The following is an 8,167-nucleotide window of genomic DNA, read 5'->3' on the forward strand; positions in this document are numbered from 1 at the left end:
CATCCTTCTATTTATGGAGTACCACTCCTTCTCAATGCACAATTCGAACCTTATCTAATTAAAGTTCGAATTCTTCTTCTCCTTCTTCTTTCTATTTCTCTTTTCCTCTGACACCTCAAGGAATCTCTATACTGTGACATAGAGGATTCCACATTTTCTTGTTCTCTTCTCTATCATATGAGCAGGAGCAGAGACAAAGGCATTCTTGTTGAAGCTGACCCTGAACCCGAAAGGACCTTGAAGAGAAAGCTAAGAGAAGCCAAAGCACAACTCTCTTTAGAGGACCTGACCGAATTCTTCAAAGAAGAAGAAAACATGGCAGCCGAAAACAACAATAATGCAAACAATGCAAGGAAGGTGCTGGGTGACTTTACTGCACCCACTCCTGATTTTTATGGGAGAAGCATCTCTATCCCTGCCATTGGAGCAAACAACTTTGATCTTAAGCCTCAATTGGTTTCTCTAATGCAACAGAATTGCAAGTTCCATAGACTTCCAATGGAAGATCCTCATCAGTTCTTAGCTGAATTCTTGCAAATCTGTGACACAGTCAAGACTAATGGGGTTGACCCTGAGGTCTATAGACTGATGCTATTCCCTTTTGCTGTAAGAGACAGAGCTAGAATATGGTTGGACTCTCAACCTAAAGAAAGCCTGGACTCTTGGGAAAAGCTAGTCAATGCCTTCTTGGCAAAGTTCTTTCCACCACAAAGATGGAGTAAGCTTAGAGTGGAAGTCCAAGCCTTCAGACAGAAGGATGGAGAATCCCTCTATGAAGCTTGGGAAAAATACAAACAATTGATCAGAAAATGTCCTTCTGACATACTTTCTGAATGGAGCATCATAGGTATTTTCTATGATGGTCTCTCTGAACTATCTAAGATGTCCTTGGATAGCTCTGCTGGAGGATCTCTTCATCTGAAGAAGACGCCTACAGAAGCTCAAGAGCTCATTGAAATGGTTGCAAATAACCAATTCATGTACACTTCTGAGAGAAATCCTGTGAACAATGGGACAAGCCAGAAGAAAGGAGTTCTTGAGATTGATACTCTGAACGCCATTTTGGCTCAGAATAAAATATTGACTCAACAAGTCAATTTGATTTCTCAAAGTCTGTCTGGAATGCAACATGCACCTGGCAGTACTAAGGATGCCTCATCTGAGGAAGAAGCTTATGATCCTGAGAACCCTTCAATGGAAGAGGTGAATTACCTAGGAGAACCCTATGGTAACACCTATAATTCTTCATGGAGAAATCACCCAAATCTCTCATGGAAGAATCAAGAGAGACCTCAACAAGGTTTCAACAACAACAATGGTGGAAGAAACAGGTTTAGCAATGGCAAGCCTTTTCCATCATCTTCTCAGCAACAGACAGAGAATTCTAAGCAGAACCCCTCTGACTTAGCAACCATGGTCTCTGATCTAATCAAAACCACTCAAAGTTTCATGACTGAAACAAGGTCCTCCATTCGGAATTTGGAAGGACAAGTGGGACAGCTGAGCAAGAAAGTTACTGAACTCCCTCCAAGTACTCTCCCAAGCAACACAGAAGAAAATCCAAAAGGAGAGTGCAAAGCCATAACCATGGCCGAATTTGGAGAGGAAGGAGATGAAGTGGACGCCACTGAGGAAGACCTCAATAGGCGTGCACTGACCTCCACTGAGTTCCCCAATGAGGAACCATGGGAATCTGAGGCTCAAAATGAGACCATAGAGATTCCATTGGACCTACTTCTGCCTTTCATAAGCTCTGATGAGTATTCTTCCTCTGAAGAGGATGAGTATGTCACTGAAGAGCAAGTTGCTAAATACCTTGGAGCAATCATGAAGCTAAATGACAAGTTATTTGGAAATGAGACTTGGGAGGATGAACCTCCTTTGCTCACCAAAGAACTGGATGACTTGTCTAGGCAGAAACTACCTCAAAAGAGACAAGACCCTGGGAAGTTTTCCATACCTTGTACCATAGGCACCATGACCTTCAAGAAAGCTCTGTGTGACTTAGGGTCAAGTGTAAACCTCATGCCTCTCTCAGTAATGGAGAAGCTAAGGATCTTTGAGGTACAAGCTGCAAAAAATCTCACTAGAGATGGCAGACAACTCAAGAAAACAAGCTTATGGACTTGTAGAGAATGTTTTGGTTAAGATTGAAGACCATTACATCCCTACTGATTTCATAGTCCTAGAGACTGGGAAGTGCATGGATGAAACCATCATCCTTGGCAGACCCTTCCTAGCCACAGCAAAGGCTGTGATTGATATTGATGGAGGTGAACTGATCATTCAAGTGAATGGAGAATCCCTTGTGTTTAAGGCTCAAGGATATCCCTCTGTCACCATAGAGATGAAGCATGAAGAGCTTCTCTCAAATCAGAGTCAAGAAGAGCCCCCACAGTCAAACTCTAAGTTTGGTGTTGGGAGGCCACAACCAAACTCTAAGTTTGGTGTTGAACCCCCACATTCAAACTCTAAGTTTGGTGTTGGGAGGTTCCAACATTGCTCTGAGTATCTGTGAGGCTCCATGAGAGCCCTCTGTCAAGCTACTGACATTAAAGAAGCGCTTGTTGGGAGGCAACCCAATGATTATATTTTATATATTTCTCTTTGTTATTTTATGTTTTTTGTAGGTTGATGATCATAAGAAGTCACAAAATCCATTGAAAAAGCAAAAATAGAATGAAAAACAGGAAGAAAAACAGCACACCCTGGAGGAAGATGCTGTTGGCGTTTAAACGCCAGTAAGCCTAGCAATTGGGCGTTTAACGCCCAGTCTGGCACCATTCTGGGCGTTTAACGCCAGAAAGGGGCACCAGACTGGCGTTAAACGCCAGAAAAGGGCAAGAACCTGGCGTTAAACGCCAGGAATGGGCATCAGCCCGGCGTTTAACGCCAGAAATGGCTCAAAACGTGATTTTGAGCAACATTTGGTGCAGGGATGACTTTTCCTTGACACCACAGGATCTGTGGACCCCACAGGACCCCACCACCACTCTCTCTCTTCTTCCCCCATTCACCAATCACCTCAACACCTCTTCCCCAAAAACCCTTCACCTATCAAATCCCATCTTTCTCTTCACCACTCACATCCATCCTTCATAAAACCCCACCAACCTCACCCTTCAAATTCAAACCACTTTCCCTCCCAAACCCACCCATAATGGCCGAACCTCATCTCCCCTCTCTCCTATATAAACCCTTCTTAACCCCTTCATTTTCACACAACCAAAACACCACTTCTCCCCCTCCTTGGCCGAATACACCACCATCTCCCTCTTCCTCATTTCTTCTTTATCTACTCTCTTCTTTCTTCTTTTGCTCGAGGACGAGCAAACATTTTAAGTTTGGTGTGGTAAAAACGTTGCTTTTTCATTTTTCCATAACCATTATGGCATCCAAGGCCGGAGAAACCTCTAGAAAGAGGAAAGGGAAGGCAAAAGCTTCCACCTCCAAGTCATGGGAGATGGATAGGTTCATCTCAAAGGTGCATCAAGACCACTTTTATGAAGTTGTGGCCTTGAAGAAGGTGATCCCCGAGGTCCCCTTTTCACTCAAAAAGGGTGAATATCCGGAGATCCGCCATGAGATCCAAAGAAGAGGTTGGGAAGTACTTACCAACCCCATTCAACAAGTTGGAATCTTGATGGTTCAAGAGTTCTATGCCAATGCATGGATCACCAAGAGCCATGATCAAAGTATGAACCCGGATCCAAAGAATTATCTTACTATGGTTCGGGGGAAATACTTGGATTTTAGTCCGGAAAGTGTGAGGGTGGCGTTCAACTTGCCTATGATGCAAGGAGATGAACATCCTTACACAAGAAGGGTCAACTTTGATCAAAGGTTGGACCAAGTCCTCACAATCATATGTGAAGAGGGCGCACAATGGAAGAGAGATTCAAGAGGCAAGCCGGTTCAATTGAGAAGGCATGACCTCAAACCCGTGGCTAGAGGATGGTTGGAGTTTATCCAACGCTCAATCATTCCCACTAGCAACCGGTCCGAAGTTACTTTAGACCGGGCCATCATGATCCATAGCATCATGATTGGAGAAGAAGTGGAAGTTCATGAGGTCATAGCCCAAGAACTCTACAAAGTGGCGGACAAGACTTCCACCTTAGCAAGGTTAGCCTTTTCTCACCTCATTTGTCACCTCTGTTATTCAGTTGGAGTTGACATAGAGGGAGACATCACCATTGATGAGGATAAGCCCATTACCAAGAAAAGGATGGAGCACACAAGAGACCCCTCTCATCATGAGATCCCTGAGATACCTCAAGGGATGCACTTTCCTCCACAAAACTATTGGGAGCAACTAAACACCTCCCTAGGAGAATTGAGTTCCAACATGGGACAACTAAGGGTGGAGCACCAAGAACACTCCATTCTCCTCCATGAAATTAGAGAAGATCAAAGAATCATGAGAGAGGAGCAACAAAGGCAAGGAAGAGACATTGAGGAGCTCAAGCACTCCATAGGACCTTCAAGAGGAAGGAAGAGCCGCCATCACTAAGGTGGACCCGTTCCTTGATTTCTTTGTTCTTTATTCTTCTGTTTTTCGAATTTTAGTGCTTATGTTTATCCATGTTTGTGTCTTATGATCATTAGTGTCTTAGTGTTTATGCCTTAAAGCTATGAATGTCCTATGAATCCATCACCTTTCTTAAAATAAAACGTGCTTAATTGAAAAGGAAAAGAATTGCATGAATTTTGAATTTTATAACAGTTTAATCATTTTGATGTGGTGGCAACACTTTTGTTCTCTGAATGTATGCTTGAACAGTGCATATGTCTTTTGAATTTGTGGTTCATGAATGTTGGCTCTTGAAAGAATGATGAAAAAGGAGACATGTTACTGAGGATCTGAAAAATCATAAAAATGATTCTTGAAGCAAGAAAAAGCAGTGAATACAAAAAAAAAAAGCAAAAAGCAAACGAAAAAAAAAGAGAAAGAAGAAAAGAGAAAGAAAAAGAAAGAAATAAAGTTGTGATCCAAGGCAATAAGAGTGTGCTTAAGAACCCTGGACACCTCTAATTGGGGACTTTAGCAAAGCTGAGTCACAATCTGAAAAGGTTCACCCAATTATGTGTCTGTGGCATGTATGTATCCAGTGGTAATACTGGAAGACAGAGTGCTTTGGGCCACGGCCAAGACTCAATAAATAGCTGTGTTCAAGAATCATCATACTTAACTAGGAGAATCAATAACACTATCTGGATTCTGAGTTCCTAAAGAAGCCAATCATTCTGAGTTCCAAGGGATAAAGTGAGATGCCAAAACTATTCAGGGGCAAAAAGCTAAAAGCCCCGCTCATCAAATTAATACTGATCTTCATAGATGTTTTTGGAGTTCATTGCATATTCTCTTCTTTTTTATCTTATTTTATCTTTAGTTGCTTGGGGACAAGCAACAATTTAAGTTTGGTGTTGTGATGAGCGGATAATTTGTACGCTTTTTGGCATTGTTTTTAGTATGTTTTTAGTAGTTTTAGTTGAGTTCTTAGTATATTTTTATTAGTTTTTAGTTAAAATTCACTTTTCTGGACTTTACTATGAGTTTGTGTGTTTTTCTGTGATTTCAGGTATTTTCTGGCTGAAATTGAGGGACCTGAGCAAAAATCTGATTCAGAGACTGAAAAGGACTGCAGATGCTGTTGGATTCTGACCTCCCTGCACTCGAAGTGGATTTTCTGGAGCTACAGAAGCCCAATTGGCGCGCTCTTAACGGAGTTGGAAAGTAGACATCCTGGGCTTTCCAGCAATATATGATAGTCCATACTTTGCCCAAGATTTGATGGCCCAAACCGGCGTTCAAAGTCACCTACAGAAATTCCAGCGTTAAACGCCGGAACTGGCACCTAATTGGGAGTTAAACGCCCAAACTGGCATAAAAGCTGGCGTTTAACTCCAAGAGAAGTCTCTACACGAAAATGCTTCATTGCTCAGCCCAAGCACACACCAAGTGGGCCCGGAAGTGGATTTTTATGTCATTTACTCATCTTTGTACACCTTAGGCTACTAGTTTTCTATAAGTAGGACCTTTTACTATTGTAATATGGAGAGTCTTTTGATCATGTTTTGATGATTGAACTCACTTTGGGAGGCTGGCCATTCGGCCATGCCTAGACCTTATTCTTATGTATTTTCAACGGTGGAGTTTCTACACACCATAGATTAAGGTGTGGAGCTCTGCTGTACCTCGAGTATTAATGCAATTACTATTGTTCTTCTATTCAATTCCGCTTGTTCTTTGTCCAAGATATCACTTGTTCTTCAACTTGATGAAGGTGATGATTGACACTCATCATCATTCTCACCTATGAACAAGGTGACTGACAACCATTCTTGTTCTACAAGCATCTGAGGCTTAGTGAATATCTCTTGGATTCCTGATACATGATGCATGGTTGATCGCCTGACAACTGAGTGCTCGCCTGACAAACGAGCCAACCATTCCGTGAGATCAGAGTCTTCGTGGTATAGGCAAGAACTGATGGCGGCATTCAAGAGAATCCGGAAGGTCTAACCTTGTCTGTGGTATTCTGAGTAGGATTCAATGATTGAATGACTGTGACGTGCTTCAAACTCCTGAGGGCGGGGCGTTAGTGACAGACGCAAAAGAATCACTGGATTCTATTCCGGCCGGACCGAGAACCGACAGATGGATAGCCTATGCTGTGACAGAGCATCAGGAACGTATTTCCAATGAGAGGATGGGAGGTAGCCACTGACAACGGTGAAACCCTACACAAGCTTGCCATGGAAAGGAGTAAGAAGGATTGGATGAAGACAGTAGGAAAGCAGAGAGACGGAAGGGAAGGCATCTTCATATGCTTGTCTGAAGCTCTTACACCAATGATATACATAAGTATCTCTATCTTTATCTTTATGCTTTATTCGTTTATCACTATACCCATTTGAGTCTGCCTGACTGAGATTTACAAGGTGACCATAGCTTGCTTCATACCACCAATCTCCGTGGGATCGACCCTTACTCGCGTAAGGTTTATTACATGGACGACCCAGTGCACTTGCTGGTTAGTTGTGCGAAGTTGTGTTTATGCCATGGTATTGAGCACCAAGTCTTTGGAGCCATTACTAGGGATTGTTTGTGTTTTGAAAAGTAGTGATCACAATTTCGTGCACCAAGGCACAGTACTACACTATCATAAACAACACCCTATACAAAAGAGGGATCTCAACACCATTGTTAAAATGCGTACCGACCTCCAAAACAAAGGAAGTCTTGGAGGAAGTACACAGCGGCATTTGTGGCAATCATCTCGGAGCACAAGCTCTCACCAAAAAGGTACTACGGGCGGGATTCTATTGGCCAACTCTACAAAAGGAAGCTACAGAATTTGTAAAGACATGTCCACCATGTCAGAAGCATGCCAACTTTCACATCGCCCCGCCGAAAAAAGCTCATCAGCGTGACCTTACCCTGGCCATTTGAAAAGTGGGGACTCGATCTTCTCGGACCCTTTCCCCAGGGATCGGGACAAGTCAAGTTCCTCATAGTAGGGGTAGACTACTTCACAAAATGGATCGAGGCAGAACCCCTAGCTAACGCCACTGCTCAAAGAAGTCGGAAATTCTTATATAGGAACATTATTACAAGGTTCGGGGTTCCATACTCCATCACCACGGATAATGGCACCCAATTCACAGATGCAGGCTTCAGAAAACTAGTAGCCGACTTGAACATAAAACATCAGTTCACCTCCGTCGAACATCCCCAAGCCAATAGACAAGCTGAAGCAGCCAACAAAGTCATATTGGCCGGGCTGAAACGGAGACTACAAAAAGCAAAGGGAGCTTGGGCCGAGGAACTTTCACAAGTCCTATGGGCGTATCAAACAACTCCACATTCCACTACAAACGAATCACCATTTCGATTAACATACGGAGTGGAGGCAATGATTCCAATAGAAGTTGAGGAAGGGTATCCCCGAGTAGTACACTACAATGAACAAACCAACACCCAACTCCAAAGAGAAGAGCTCGACCTACTTCCGGAAATTCAAGAGAGAGCTCGGATCAGAGAAGAAGCACTAAAGTGGCGAATGGCTTCCAGATATAATCAAAAGGTAGTGCCAAGAGGTTTCGCTGAGAATGATCTCATCTTAATCCGAAATGATATCAAAACAACTCGACCCGGAGAAGG

The 8,167-nt window shown here is 43.0% G+C and overlaps 1 non-coding gene across 1 annotated transcript; it reads right to left on the reverse strand.

Annotated features, from left to right (window-relative positions):
- Window positions 1–720: 720 nt before the first annotated feature.
- LOC130984367 (small nucleolar RNA R71) lies at window positions 721–824 on the reverse strand. Its single transcript, XR_009088307.1, has one exon. It is a non-coding gene; the product is annotated as a small nucleolar RNA R71 (small nucleolar RNA).
- Window positions 825–8,167: the final 7,343 nt, after the last annotated feature.

This window comes from Arachis stenosperma, chromosome 5 (genome assembly GCF_014773155.1).
Source record: "Arachis stenosperma cultivar V10309 chromosome 5, arast.V10309.gnm1.PFL2, whole genome shotgun sequence".
Lineage (NCBI taxonomy): Eukaryota > Viridiplantae > Streptophyta > Magnoliopsida > Fabales > Fabaceae > Arachis > Arachis stenosperma.